This window comes from Rhinopithecus bieti, unplaced genomic scaffold, assembly GCF_001698545.2.
Source record: "Rhinopithecus bieti isolate Rb0 unplaced genomic scaffold, ASM169854v2 scaffold_64531, whole genome shotgun sequence".
In the NCBI taxonomy this organism is placed as follows: Eukaryota; Metazoa; Chordata; class Mammalia; order Primates; family Cercopithecidae; genus Rhinopithecus; species Rhinopithecus bieti.
In genome coordinates, this window is record NW_016824694.1 from 97,336 (window position 1) to 110,287 (window position 12,952).

At 36.7% G+C, this 12,952-nt stretch overlaps 1 long non-coding RNA gene across 1 annotated transcript in view; it reads right to left on the bottom strand.

Moving 5' to 3' along the window:
• Window positions 1-849: 849 nt before the first annotated feature.
• Window positions 850-12,952, bottom strand: part of LOC108522373 (uncharacterized) — a 15,841-nt gene continuing 3,738 nt past the window's right edge. Inside the window, exons 2-3 of the long non-coding RNA XR_001883440.1 lie at window positions 8,612-8,735; window positions 850-1,080 (exon numbers count right to left, since the gene is read on the bottom strand). This is a non-coding gene — a long non-coding RNA (uncharacterized LOC108522373). The remainder of the gene's footprint in view (window positions 1,081-8,611; window positions 8,736-12,952) is intronic.

A 12,952-nucleotide genomic window follows, 5' to 3' on the forward strand; every position in this document is an offset into this window, starting at 1 on the left:
CTTAACTACCCATTACCCCCAATGTGAGGCCTTTTGCTCCACTGGTGTTATATTGGAAAGAAGAGCTGCCAGGCCCAAGGCCACAAAGAAGACCATACTGCTGGGAACAATAGGCTTCCTTCTCTACACTCTTTTCTTGTTTCCATTTCAAACTGTCCCCCTGGCCAAATGCTTCCCAACTGTTGCAACCAGCCTTGCAATCAGATCGTGACAAAATGCTGCTGGCTGGGATAGGCACATAGAAGCCCTTTAACTCTTTTCTGTCTGCTATTTGAAATTTATACTTGCCACCTCAGAAGAAGAAAACTTGCCTTTTAATTTTACTACAAGTTAGAGTAAGATAAGCATCATTAAGAAAAGTACAAAATGCTTCAAGAGCACAGATCTCATGGGCTCTCCCAATGTCTTCTCTCAATGTCTTTCCTTAGCCATTTCTCTCAATGTCTTTCCTTAGCCATTTGACAAGGAGTTTTAGCAAAGAGACCCTGATAAACTGCCAATAATCTCTTATTTGTTATCTACCTGTTTTGCTTACTGAAGCAGCTAGTCTATTCCCGTTCCCCTTTCCTTTGGGGAAAAGCTATAGTTTGATAAATGCTAAGCCTCTACCATGATCCTGTGCATGAAGGAAATAAAAGGCTGGCCAGAAATTTCCTGGATTCTTCAGTCTGGGTCAAGCTTTGTGATAAAGCTTATGCCATAAACCAAATGGCTATTTTTATAATGATAATTCTTGGAAGGTAGAAGGCAGGGAGGTAGGGAGGTGGCAAACTCAGCAACTAATCATGATCATTACAATTCAAAGATGTAAAGACCTTTCTGACCAACACATATATCCATTCAGTTCACAGTTCCAGGTGGAGGATGTGCTTGGAGGGGTCGACACTTGTGGAGGTGTGCAGACCTAGCTGTCTTCACGGTAACTTGACGGAACATCCATTGTTTATGTTAATAATTTATGAACCCAGTGTATTTGAAACTAAGGGAGAACTTAATATCTTATCAGTTGATATCCTCCAGTTTCAGAGTGTTGTGCTAGCTAATTCAGAATGTGTCTTCCAACAGCTTCTTGGTTTTCATCTGGAAATTAGAAGAAATTTTATTCATGTCAACATTTACCTTTGGCCAGTTTCGAGGTCAAAGTTGTTAACTTTGTCAAAAATATCAATTCATGTCCATTTTAATTCCTTTTTAAAATGTCTTTTAATGTATCTAATGAAATAAAATCATCTACCTTTAAATTATTAGTATCACAGTATTCCTTATAAGTACCTTTAGTATAAAAATGAATTATTATTATGTCCAATAGTGTAGATCTTACAACATACATGTAAAAGCTTAAATATCTCCCAAGTAGATCAAGCTCATTGTGGTCAAAACCAAACCCAAAATGTGTTCTTCCACTAGTGTTTCTTGATCCATAATTTCACTTCCTCTATCTTATTGCTTATGCAAGAAGTTTATAAAGCATCCTCACTTTTCCCTCTCTATCTCACACCCCTCACCACAACATTAATCATCAGGGTCCACTGATATGATTGTCCAAAATCTCTTCATTATAAACTTCTCACCATCCTTCCTGCCACAGCTTGTTCAATCAATTATAATCACAAGACCTACTAGCTCGTCCTCCCAATCCTTTGTCACTTGTCTAATTTATTCTCTAAACTGCAAGCAAAGTTAATCTTAGGAAATCTCATATCTTTTATTTCACTCCCTACTTAAAATTCTTTCATGGTTTTCTCCATCACTTATGATCATTGTTTAACGTGAGCTGGTAGGCTTGGCGTGACCTGAACCCTGTCTCCTCTTTGCCTCTGCACCAGCCATTTATCCCCTCGCTCTCATGTCTTGGCCACACTGACTGGCCCAAGCTCTTATCCACCTCAGGACATTTCCACACACTGTTCATTGCCTGGATCACCCTTTAATTTTAACTAAGCTAACTAACTTTAATTTATCCTATAGATGACAGCTAAAATGTTATTCATTCAGGGAATAATTTCCTCCCCATCCATCCTACCCATAAACCTACTTTTAATTAGGCCCAACAGTTCTGCTTCCAAAGTACCCACAATTATTACTTCATAGGTCAATTCACAACGGTAATAACTTGTTTAATATTCATGTTCCTTGCTATAATGACAGCAGATAAACTTAATCCACCAATCCAGGTGCGCAAGAAATAAAGCACTGTTTTGTTTTGTTTTTTTTTTTTTCAAAATTAACTTAAATCTAATCCCTGCTTAATCAGCTTAAATCTAAATCCCACCAATCTGAAGAGAGTTTTAATCCCAGTGATTACCGGGCTCCACCTCTCCCATTTGCTTAGTGCCATGAACAATCTGAGTGGTATGTCTTATTCTGTCCTAAAGCACTGCACTACAGAGGTCCATCCTGTTCGTGGTTCTCACTGGTTTCTTCAGAGAAGCCCATTTTCCATTCTCACATTTTCTTTCCTAGCACCTATCAGCTCTGTTCTGTGCTTGGGGTCTGGGAATGTTTTCTGGGAGTAGGAATTCCACAGCTTGAGAGGAGCCTCTCTGGATGTTACTTCTAGGTTACCATTGCCCAAAGATGCTGCCAAGGAAACAGGGCAGGGCTATTCTACTTGTGGGCCCAGCAGTCTCTGCCCCAACCCCAGTCCGAGGCCTCTCCAATCTTCCTTGGTGACCATGAAAACGACACTCCTATTCTCGCTTCTCCACTTGTAGTGAGTATAGTCTTTTCGAAAAAGCAGAAAGGTTGCTTTCAAAAAGTTTCTACCTTCCATTCTGCAAATGTCTTTGAAGCAAAAAACAAAAGTTATCTGCTTAAACTAAGAAGTAACAGAAAATACAGCAGAAAAAAAAAAACAAATGAATGTCTGGAGACAATTCATGTGGGCAGCACTTGCTCAAATAATGTACCCAACATTTACGTATAGCGAAAGAACGACTGGATTTGAATTAATTCACAATCCTATTAATGTGTTTGACATGTCTTTGCATATGTTGACAGGCCTGTATACATGTATAGAGAATTTTACAGAGAAGGAGAAAGAGAAATGTGAGCTGATATTTATAGCCAGCAGAAGAGCAGCCTTTCTGCTTCTTGTCCTGCCTATCATAGGACCATATCTAGTTTCAGCTCTGCATCAGCTGTGTACTGCAGACACCACCACCATTGGCTTGGCAAAATAAGAGAAAAATAAATATTCTCTCTATATGACATGAATCCCAGTACGCCTTTTCCACAGGCTAATAATAGTCTGTCTTCCCCTATAAGGTAGACAGGGAGTGTAAATGTTTGGAAGGTAGAACAAGACTGAATTTGACCTTTTACCACATGTGAAGTAGAATTGAGAGTTTTAGGTACACTCAGAGTTTAAATCAAGCAAGCTGTAATAGAATCGCACACTACACTGTTTAGATAACCTTCTTTTCAAATAGAAAAAACACATTTCTACTTCTCCATTCCAAAGCTGAGATACATTTTGGAAAATGAGAGACCTATTAGCCTTCTTTATAAAGGGGAAAGAGGAAGAGAAAAAGGTTTTCAGCTGAATTTCTTCTTATTTTTGCAGGAGACATCCAGCAATTGTACTGTGCTTACAGAAATTTCATGCAACTCTCTAAGGCTACATATTGTCTAATATACGGTTGACACTTAAGAATATCAAATAAAAAAATCATTTCTTAGTAAATGGGCTCTCTTTCAGCTTGAACATTTGGATTTTACAAAATGTATTTATACCTCCCGGCACTGAAGTCGATCTGGACTTCGGCAAGTTACCTGTCCTACGAAACTGGCTCTTTTAAGAACAAGCCCCCAGCTCCAGGAAGCACATTTGCTCAAATGTAAGTGGGCTGCAATTCAAGCAATTTGCTCCCTAACTACCTTGTAACAATCTTGTTTCTGATTCTGTGTTCCTTCTCCAGCTCCCCTCCTACTTTGGCCCTGAAGATTGAAGCACCATTTTATCTGCACTTCAGAAATCCTTTTCATATCCCATTTCTGGCTAACATGTTGCCTCCTAGACCACTAACTCCATGGACTGTTAATCTGTTAAAGGATTCCCCATCTTGCAACAGACTCATATTTGGCTTCCACAGATACCTCTGACCACTCATGGCCCCATTTTTAAATGAGACTTAGCCCCAATCCTAAACTGCCTGGATCAGTGCTTCATCTCAGAATCTGAATCTTTATTGAAGAGTTCTGGCATTGTATTTCTAGTTCTAAAAGAATCCCAGGATAGCAAGACACAAGACTAGCCCACTATAGATACCCGGGCCATCATTCCTATCGAATTCATTTCAATCATTGGGAAAGCCAAGTTCTTAAACCAAGATATTCAGTCTTCTTTCAGCAGACACCTTCACTTAATAGTTGAGGTAGCAAAGTATCATTCTTTTGTGGCACAAACTCCAAAGACCAGCAGGAAAAGTGCTGATACCCTTTTATTCTAAGGATGTAGAATACACGTTATTTAGGTGCTCACCTAGATATATGCATCCAGAAGCATTAGATTTAATGACACAGTCAACACGCAGAGGCACATCTCCACTCTCCTCATGATAAGGAAGCATGCTTTCTGGTGTTACAGAAGCTGTTTCTTGACACATTATTGCAGGGAAATGCCCCCGAATTGCAATTACCAAGTGAAAGCCACATCACATGAGCTATCTGACAAATGAGGAGAAAATCAGGTCACAGAGCATTACTGGAGAGAAAAATATCATCAAAGTACTCAACCATAAAATTATAGCTGAGAATGCTGTCATAAGTCAGCACCTCTAATGAAAACAGCAAGGCTAGCAATTGTTGCTCAGGTACCTGAAAGGCAATGTTCTACAAGAGTGATGGTCACCTAGAATATCAGTGCTCTCTTTCAGTTGGCTGGTCCCCAGCCTCACCTTCTTCTACCCAATTTGGACCACCTGACCCCACCTTTAACTTCAGGACTGTTACATCATCAGAAACTAAGCCTAGACTCAGCAATGAGGACTTTAAGAAATTCCTGAGCAATATTTGGATGTGACACTCATTCCAGGCCTGACCTCAACCTCTCATAAGATGCACATTCATAATTATATCTGGATATTTTTCTTCTGCTCACTCAAATTGTACAGTCTGGCTTTTGAAACCAGATGGGTTTAAGTTTTTTCAGTGAGGAAATTGTAATATCTGACTTCTTGCCTATAAAGTGGAGATAAAATATTTACTTGCAGAGTTGTTATGAGCATTCACTGAGATGATAAATGAATGGGTCTAGCACAGGGTCTAACGCATGGTAAGTGCTAAGCCTGCTGCTTTTTAAAATTTCCATACTACAATTCTTGAGTTTCTTTTTCTGCTTTCAGTCTGATGTCTTATTTGTTGACATTATCAATAGCTTATCTCAAAAATTATAATTTTCGTTTTTTAAATTTTACTTCTAAAATTTATTTTTAATTTTAATTAAGCATATATTCTTCTGGACATGCACTCTAATACAATAGCCACTAGACACATGTGGTTATTTAAATATAAATTTTAATTACTATTTTAAACAATGCTTAAAAATTCGGTGCCTCTATTGTACTAGCCAGATTTCCAGTGCTCAGTGGCCATGTGTGGCCAGTGGCTATTACATTGGATAAAACAAATATAGAATATTGTCATCATGGCAAAAGTTCTGTTTGACAGCTCTGGAAGAGACAAAATCTAAGGAATTTGCTAATATATGCTATTACTTTTCTCTGAAGTATTTAGTTACCTTTTCCTTAATGTATTAACAAATGAGACAGGAAGTTGTAGCCAGAGCAATCAGGCAAGAGAGAGAAATAAAAGGCATTCAATAGGAAAAGAAAAAGTCAACTATCTCTCTTCATTGATGGTATGATTCTATATCTAGAAAACCCCAAAGATTCTGCCAAAAGGCTACTCGAACTGGTAAATTATATTAGTACAATTCAGAGTACAAAAATCTATGTAACATATCTATACACCAATAATGTTCAGGCGGAAAGTCAAATCAAAAACATGATCACATTTACAATAACCACAAAGAAAATGAAATACTTAGGAATACAGCTAACCAAGGAAGTGAAACATCTCTATAATGAGAACTGCAAAGCACTGCTGAAAGAAATCAGAGATGATACAAATAAATGGAAAAGCATTCCACGCTCATAGATTGAAAAAAATCAATGTCATTAAAATGGTAATACTGCACAAAACAACACTGGAGAGAGATTTAGTGATTTAACACTATTCTTATCAAATTGCCAATGTCATTCCTGATAGAATTAGAAAAAACTACTCTAAAATCCGTATGAAACCCAAAAAAAAACCCCAATAGCCAGAGTAATCCTAAGCAAAATGTACAAAGCCAGAGGCATCACACTGCTTGACTTCAAACTATATTATAATGATATAATAACCAGAATAGCATGGTATTGGTACAAAAACAGGCACGTAAACCAATGGAACACAATAGAAAACTTAGAAATAAAGCCATACACTCACAACCATCTGATCTTTAGTGAGGCAAACAAAAACAAGCAATGGAAAAAGTCCTCCTTATTCAATAGTGATGAAATAACTGGCTATTCATGTGTAGAAGAATGAAACTGGACCTTTACCTTTTACTATATACAAAAATTAACTACAGATGGTTAAAGATTTAAGTGTAAGACATCAAACTATAAAAATCCTAGAAGAAAACCTAGGAAATACCCTTCTGAACATCAGTCTTGGCAAATAATTTTTGGTTAAGTTACCAAAAGCAATAGCAATACAAACAAAAATTGACAAGTAGAACCCAATTAAACTTATGAGATTCTGAACAGCAAAATAAACTATCAATAGAGTAAACAGACAGCCTACAGAATGGGAGAAAATATTTGCAAACTATGCATCCAACAACAGTCTAATATCCAGAATCTATAGGAACTTAAACAAAAACAAATAATCCCATTTTTCAAAAACGGGTGAAGGACATGAACAGACACTTCTCAAAAGAAGACATACAAGTGGCCAACAAACATATGAAAAAAATGCTCATTATCACTAATCATCAGAGAAGTATAAATCAAAACCACAATGAGCTACCATCTCCTACCAGTCAAAATATCTATTATCAAAAAGTCAAAAACAACAGATGCTAGTGAGCTTGTGGAGAAAAAGGGAATGTTTATACCATTGGTGGGATTGTAAATTAGTTCAGCCATTGTGGAAAGCAGTTTAGAAATTTCTCAAAGAACTTAAAACAGAGCTACCATTCAACCCAGCAATCTCATTACTGAGATATACCCAAAGGAAAATAGATCATTATGCCAAAAAGACACATGCACTCATATGTTCATCAATGCACTATTTACAATAGCAAAGACCTAGAATCAACCTAGGTGTCCAACAATGGTGGATTGGATAAAGACAATGTGGTATATGTACACCATGGAATACTATGCAGCCATAAAAAGGAACAAAATCATGTCCTTTGCAGCACCATGGATGGAGCTAAAGGTTATAACTCTAAGCGAACTAATGCAGGAACAGAAAACCAAATACTACATGTTCTCACTTACAAATGAGAGCTAAACATTGAGCGCGTATGAACATAAACATGGGAATAACAAACACTATGGACTACTAAAGAGGGGAGAGACAGAGGGAGGCATGGGTTGAAAAACTACCTATTGGGTACTATGCTCACTACTTGAGTGCAATATACCCACATAACAAACTTGCACATGTACCCCTTGTATCTAAAATCAAAGTTGAATTTTTAAAAATGAGACAGATGGTCCAGAGGCCATCTGCTTCTACAACTCAGGTTTTTAAACTAAAAATTGTTCATACTTCCTGTGGTCATATGAATAACAGAATTTTCAGTTTTCAATCTTCTATTCTCAGTTTAGGAAACCAGTGTATAAGAGGAATTAACTTTGGACTTAACTGACCTTTAGAAATGTAAATCACATTAAATGTCCTTGGAAGATTTTCAAATATTTTCCCTCAAAAATTTAAGAGTGAATTAAATCTTCCCAAAGATTGGGTCTCAGAACAGTGCCAATGTCTTATACTTTAGGTACAATTTAATAGAATCCATATTGACTCAGAATAAATCTTTGTTCCAAACTCTTTAAATTATGTGATTCTTTGATACTTTGAAGTGAAGCAGACTAGACAAAGCACTCACAGGTTTCCCAACTTTACTGCTGGTATCTTTCTGTTGCTACCTCCAAAAGGTCATGTTCTGACCTTCAAAAAAACTTTCACTTTTACTTCTCTGGGAACCTTTTCTCCAGAGCAGTCACCAGCTTAGAGTGCAAATCTACCCCATTTAATGGAGAAGATGGTGTGGCATGAAATATAATATTTGCCATTATTCACTATTAGTTCATTCAATCAGCAAATATTATTGAGTACCTGATATGTTCCAGACCCTTGGCTAAATGCTGGGGATATGGTGATAAACAAAATAAACATGACCCTTGTGGATGTTTATTTTGTTTGTGGTGCTTGTGGATGAATATAATAGCTTGTGGATGAATATAATAAGTGCTTGTGGATGAATATAATAGCTCAGTTCGACTTAGATGAATAAAATTATATGACATTTTAAGTTGTTTTATTTTCTTACCTTCAGACTACCTGATTTGTTCTTCTGTAGCCATGTTCAGAGGAAGGAACACTGTTCTACAAGCATCTCCATATTCAAGTCAAAATTACATTCTCCAAAGACACCCAATCCTGGTCTTACTCAACTAGCCACCAGTTTGGGCTAAGTCACCAAGATGGCAAATATCTCATAAACCAAATTACTTGGTGTAGGTATCTGAATTATTCTAAGAAGCTGTACTGAGAAGGGCACTGAGGCTACATTTAAGTGAGACTGGAGAAAGTGTTGTGGACTACTAACAATATCTTTCCATGAGCTCAAGAAATCAGAGTATGACAAATATGCTCAGTTATTTGCATTACTTGGGAGAAAACTCAGAGGTGATGTGGAGAGGTGTAATTCCAGATTAGGAAAGCAGGCAAGGGCCAAGACACAGAAGCATGGAAAAGTATGACTTGTTCCTCAAAAGGCAAGTGGTCCAGGTGAATGGAAGGCAGGGTGGGTGGAGATATGAGAAAAGGGCCAGCAAGAATGTGTGGGCCCAGACTAGGGATGACCTTGAATGCCCGGCATCAAGTTCAGATGATTTGTCTGAAATTCTCATGTGGTTACCAAACTTTGGTGATTCCCAATCTGAATCAGTCACATTCTTTCTGCTACTGGTTTTTTTTATAATAAAAAGCTCTCTTTCTCCTCTAAAATTCCTTCTAACCAAGGCATCTGTTCACACATACATTATCTCATTATCATTAAAGTTAACATTCTTAAAATTCACCTCTAAATTGGATGGGCTCTATATTTACGGAGAACTAAATTTCAGAATAACCAATAAAACAAGGTCAGTTATGTAATTAGATTGCTGACATAAAGTCCTACCCAAGCTGTTTATGAGAACTATGTTAGGATAGATACTTATAGCTCAGCATGTGCTTTTCTTACTCAAAGTAAAGATGAATATGTATTTAGTGCACAAAGGATAGAATAATAAAATGGTACGATAAAATCCTGTTCTCTCCAAATGTTTAATTTCTAGCTTCTGTGACATAAATACCTAAATATTCCCTGAATGATTATGCAAAAATAAAATCTCTTTTCCCCCCACCAACATATCTATGTATGTGTGTGTGTACATGTGTGTATGTGTGTGTAGGCTAAAGATAAGACAGTAGAAACTAGCTATGAAATTACCAGTGAACAATTTACTGCAATGTCTAGCATATCATTCTTATAACTGTAAAATTACTTAATGTACTGAAGTGTTAAGTTATATAATGCCTACAATTTATATAGTAGAGGTCTGTTCATCTTTTAAAACGCATACACTGTATGAAGAGGATAATAGTACTTATAGATTTCAAATTGAAAGGCAAATGAAAAAAGAGACTCATGGAAAAAATAATGGCTCAAATTTATTCTGTCAAAGAATATTCTCAGGATACAGAATGCAGTCGAAAGAACTCAATATTTGTCTATCTCTGCCCCCTTGTGGTGGTATGTGCCTCTCAGGTAAGGTAAGCAAATTTTTGCAGAAGGAAATCAAACACTTCAGGTTTGAAAATGACATAAGAAAGAGTAAAAATAGAAGTAAATTATTATATTTAACATGGAACAGAATAATTTTACTTCCATCGGTGTGTGTATACTTAATATAATATCTGTGGTTAAATTTTAAGAGCTACTGGACCAGAATAGTTATAAATGTGAAATGCTAAATTCGCCTGAGACAGAAACAAATAGCAAAATTATGGTTAACTTTTATTTTAGATCTTTGAAGTGTTGTAATGGTAATTACATAGAGATACATTTTACCCAGAAACTATGTAGGATTATATGATATATGTCATTCAACCACAATGATGAATGTGTATTCAAGACCTTCTATATGATGGACACTTGATTAGATCTCAGGGAAAAAAAGTCAATACAGTCCTTGACCTCATGGATTCTATGCTTTACGAAGAGAAGAAGACAAGCTACAGATAATCACAATAAAAAATTACAATCTCAAGGTAATGTGTGAAGGAAGAGAATATGGCTCTCTTATATATGACTAATAATATATTTATTATTCTATTAATAATAATATTAATATATTTATTTATTAGAGCTAATAAAAGAAACAGATCTAGCGTGGGAGGCTAAAAGGAAGGCAAGAGTGAGAGAGGCTGTGAATATATGGGGGCAGGGAGTATATGGGAATTGTCTGTAATTTCTGCTCAATTATGCTGTGAACCTAAAGCTGCTTTAAAAAATAAAGTCTATTTTTAATAAAGGAAGAAAAGCAAGAGGGAAAAAGAGGCACAGCGTGCTGGAATAGGCAGGAGAAGGGATGCACTAGAAGGTATACGAACAAAGCTCTGGGCCAAACAGTGGCAGAGCACATTCCAGGGCCTTACAGACAGTGCCTGGAGCCCGAGAGGGAGAAAGGTGTCCCAAGAACAAGGAAAGGTGTTCAGAAGCCAAAGCTTGCACAACCATCTAGGTCATATAATGAATTTAGGTCTTTGGGAGTAATAGGGAGCTATTGAAAGGTTTCAAAGAGTAGGGCAATATAATCTGTATTTTAGAAATATATTTTAAATATCTTAAAATAAAATCTTAAATGAGGATAAAAGAAGACCAAAGAATATACTACTTTAATTAAATGTCTGATATGGTTTGGCTCTGTGTCCCCACTCAAATCTCATCTTGTAGCTCCCATGATTCCCACGTGTTGTGGGAGGTACCCAGTGGGAGATGATTGAATCATGGGAGCGTGTGTTTCCTGTGCTGTTCTCATGATAGTGACTAGGTCTCACGAGATCTGATGGTTTTAAAAATGGGAGTTTTCCCACACAAGCTCTCTCTTTTTGCCTGTTGCCATCCATGTAAGATGTAAGTTGCTCCTTCTTCCCTTCTGCCATGATTGTGAGGCTTCCCCAACCACATGGAACTGTGAGTTCTCTATTAAAATTTTTTTCTTTGTAAATTGCTCAGTCTTGGGTGTGTCTTTATCAGCAGCGTGAAAACGGACTAATACAATGTCCACTCATACATGTAGTGAATGCTTACTAGGTGACAGCCTTTGTTCTAAGCTTTTAAGTTTAAAAATGTAATGTTCACAATTCCAAAATGTAGACAATAGACTATTATAGGAGTTTCAACAAAAGATAATGAATGGTACCTTGGACTAGAACCAGGGTAATGGAAATGAATGGACATTTGAAAAACATCTAGAATAACTAGTGATGGGTTGATTCCTTGTTTCTGGCTTATGCTACTGGATGGATGGTGGCCATATCCTAAAAAGAGAATCCTATGACTCACACCTGTATTCCCAGAACTTGAGAGGCCAAGATGGGTGGATCATTTGAGGTCAGGAGTTTGAGACCAGCCTGACCAATATGGTGAAATCCCATCTCTACTAAAAATAGAAAAATTAGCCGGGCATGTTTGCAGGTGCCTGTAGTCCCAGCTACTCAGGAGGCTGAGGCAGGAGAGTCTCTTGAACTCAGAGGTAGAAGTTGCAATGAGCTGAGATCATACCAATGTACTCCAGCCTGGGCAATAAAGTGAGACTCTGTCAAAAAAAAAAAAAAAAAAAAAAAAAAAAAAAAAATCTAAAGAAGAACAAGTTTGAAGAGTTGGGATGGCAGGGACCAGAAGAGAAGAATATGCCTACATTCAGTCTTGGAAACACTGAATTTGAAGAATTTCTGAGACACCTAAGAGCAGATATGGGCCAGGTCTAGGAGGGAAGAAAAGGTCAAGCCAGAGCAGCTTAAGAAACCTCAGTTATGAAAGAATAAATGACTATCACTTAAGAATACTGCTGATCATCTCAGGGGGAAGAGAAACTTCAATTTCACAGAAGTAGTTATGGAAATTGGAGAAGTTGGAAGTTTGGGAAATTTGCTGGTGGCAAATAAGCAGGGAAAATCACTAAAATCAGTTCACTACGTGGCTTATTTCCTGAAAATCAATCCATCAAACATAGTGACTTAACAAAAATAATCTTATAAATTTTAAGAGAAATATTTTGATTTGATGACTGAATATAAAACAGTACATATGTCATAAGTAAAATTTTAAGTTTCACATAGAAATTACTCACTTATATTGATTTTTATTCCTTTAAAATGTCATTTTTATTGAGTCAACCTTTTGGCATTCATCTGTTTTCATTTACAGTATTTTAATCTATTTATGTTTTATCCATTTTTTGTATCTTTTCATTTGGTCCATTGTGGTCATTTTTTTTTCTTTTGTGTGTGTGTGCTTTCATAGAGAATCATTTGCAAATTACTACCAACCAAGTCAAGATACCTTAATTGTTCCTTGATAGAAAACACATTTTAGTTTCATGTGAGATGTGATGGTTTA